Here is a 3,158-nt window from a genome sequence, read left to right on the forward strand (position 1 = left end):
GCGCCGTGCCGAGGATCGGTGCGGACGCCGGTGACATCGCACCCGGCAGAGCGGCTAGGCAGAAGTCGCTGCGGAGGAGGAGCACCGTCGGCGGAACGGTCTGCTGGCGGGCGAGGGACCAAACGAGCAGCTAGAACGGGCGGAGTGGACCGGACTGCAGAAGCGGAGTGAGTGCGTGGCTGACGCCACCGTCTCCCTCCGAGCGTCTGCTCGCGCCGGCCAAACCGCCGAACCGCTGAACGAAAGGACCGCATCGTCCCACGCAGGCAGGCCGGCCGTGTTGCCGTGCGTGCCCCCACCTCTCGGACGGACTGCAAAGACACCCTACGAAGCCAACGGCGAAGCCCTTCCAACGGCGCAGGCGTAGCGTGTGCGGCACCCGCATGGACTTGCCGGCGTGCAACCGAGCGTGTGCGTGCTCGTCGGTGGCGGCGCCCGCGCGCCGGCCCAACCGAGTGGGACCGAGATCGACGTCGCCCGGCTTCGGCGGAACGTGCGTACGGGTGACCAGGCCCGTTCGACGGGTACGGCGAAATTGTCGGTGTGACCTCCCACCCGCGTGGGAGGCGCCAGCGTCAGTACGGGCCACGGCCCCGGGGCCAACCCCCGTGAGGCTCTCCTGCCTGGCCCAACCGGCGCAGCCTTCGAGTTCAAGGAGTGACGGGCCGCCCTCTCCGGAGAGGTGGCGGGCCCCCGGCCGACAAAGATCCTTCACAACGTGTTCACCAACAGAAACCTTGTTACGATTTTTATTCTGTGTTACGGGTTTCGGTTCGGGCCCCCGGAGAGGTTGTCCGATACCTGGCCCCGGGGCCGGCCCCCGTGAGGCTCTCCTGCCTGGCCCAACCGGCGCCAGCCTTCGCGTTCAAGGAGTGACGGGCCGCCCTCCCCGGAGAGGTGGCGGGCCCCCGGCCGACAAAGATCCTTCACAACGTGTTCACCAACAGAAACCTTGTTACGATTTTTATTCTGTGTTACGGGTTTCGGTTCGGGCCCCCGGAGAGGTTGTCCGATACCTGGCCCCGGGGCCGGCCCCCGTGAGGCTCTCCTGCCTGGCCCAACCGGCGCCAGCCTTCGCGTTCAAGGAGTGACGGGCCGCCCTCCCCGGAGAGGTGGCGGGCCCCCGGCCGACAAAGATCCTTCACAACGTGTTCACCAACAGAAACCTTGTTACGACTTTTATACCGTGTCGGGTTTCGGCTCGGGCCCCCGGAGAGGTTGTCCGATCCTGGGACGCGCTAAACGCTCCCCCGCCGACGTGACGGTGGAGCCCCAGCCTGGCGCGTACCACGGCGTGAGCCCCGGAGGCACACGCACTCGAGCGACAATCAAGCGAAAAACCTTTCTCGGAGGAAACAGGGCGCTCGCAGGCGTTGAGTGCCGGCGTGGGTGACGGGCCGGAGCCCGACACGCGCCGTCACGCCCCGCAACAGCCAGAGGCAGAGTTCTCTGGTGTCACCGTCTGGCGGAAGGCTCGAGAGTCGAGGCGAGGCCGCAGCGGACTGAGTCGGGTGCAAGCCGCGGAGGACAGGCCGACGCTACGGGCGCAAGCCGACCCCGCACGCCCCAACCTCGGCGGGCTGGGGAAGGGGGCGCGGCGGAACGCTCGCAAGCGCGGCTGCCCCCGCGGACAGGCACATTCTCTCGAACGCGGAGGACACTCGCTCAAGTCAGCACGAGACCGGACCGACAGGCGGACCACGAATCTTTAAACCTCGCACCCACCCTCTGCACGCGGGTGCTCGAGGAATGGTGAGCATGAACAGGTACCCCGTACCGGGATTGAAGAGAGAGTGACTAGAATGCGACCAAAGCTTCACCGCGGCGGGAGACAAAAAGGCCCCTGACTGCACCAGAACGTCTCCCTGCGGAGTCACACAGTGGCCGTTCACCGTGGTCCCGTCGACAAGCCGCCAGGACAAGCACCCAAGCCCGCAGCAGCTCTCTTCGTTTCAACTGCGGATGTAATGCTGCAAGGCGGTGGCAAGGTCACGTCGCAGCCCGCAAGCCGTCGCCCAGGCGAGAGGAAGACGGTCCCCACAGCGGGCACACACGGACGGACGTGGAGCACGGGGCGGCAGCCCACAGGTGCGCACCCGCGCCGTGCCGAGGATCGGTGCGGACGCCGGAGACATCGCACCCGGCAGAGGGGCTAGGCAGAAGTCGCTGCGGAGGAGGAGCACCGTCGGCGGAACGGTCTGCTGGAGGGCGAGGGACCAAACGAGCAGCTAGAACGGGCGGAGTGGACCGGACTGCAGAAGCAGAGTGAGTGCGTGGCTGACGCCACCGTCTCCCCCCAAGCATCTGCTCGCGCCGGCCAAACCGTGGAACCGCTGAACGAAAGGACCGCATCGTCCCAAGCAGGCAGGCCGGCCGTGTTGCCGTGCGTGCCCCCACCTCTCGGACGGACTGCAAAGACACCCCCACAGGGCTGTGTGCGACGCCAACGGCGAAGCCCTTCCAACGACGCAGGCGTTGCGTGTGCGGCACCAATGCCGAGGATCGGTGCGAACGCCGGAGACATCGCACCCGGCAGAGGGGCTAGGCAGAAGTCGCTGCGGAGGAGGAGCACCGTCGGCGGAACGGTCTGCTGGCGGGCGAGGGACCAAACGAGCAGCTAGAACGGGCGGAGTGGACCGGACTGCAGAAGCAGAGTGAGTGCGTGGCTGACGCCACCGTCTCCCCCCAAGCATCTGCTCGCGCCGGCCAAACCGTGGAACCGCTGAACGAAAGGACCGCATCGTCCCAAGCAGGCAGGCCGGCCGTGTTGCCGTGCGTGCCCCCACCTCTCGGACGGACTGCAAAGACACCCCCACAGGGCTGTGTGCGACGCCAACGGCGAAGCCCTTCCAACGACGCAGGCGTTGCGTGTGCGGCACCAATGCCGAGGATCGGTGCGGACGCCGGAGACATCGCACCCGGCAGAGGGGCTAGGCAGAAGTCGCTGCGGAGGAGGAGCACCGTCGGCGGAACGGTCTGCTGGCGGGCGAGGGACCAAACGAGCAGCTAGAACGGGCGGAGTGGACCGGACTGCAGAAGCAGAGTGAGTGCGTGGCTGACGCCACCGTCTCCCCCCAAGCATCTGCTCGCGCCGGCCAAACCGTGGAACCGCTGAACGAAAGGACCGCATCGTCCCACGCAGGCAGGCCGGCCGTGTT

This window comes from Mustelus asterias, unplaced genomic scaffold, assembly GCF_964213995.1.
Source record: "Mustelus asterias unplaced genomic scaffold, sMusAst1.hap1.1 HAP1_SCAFFOLD_1954, whole genome shotgun sequence".
NCBI classification, from domain to species: Eukaryota; Metazoa; Chordata; class Chondrichthyes; order Carcharhiniformes; family Triakidae; genus Mustelus; species Mustelus asterias.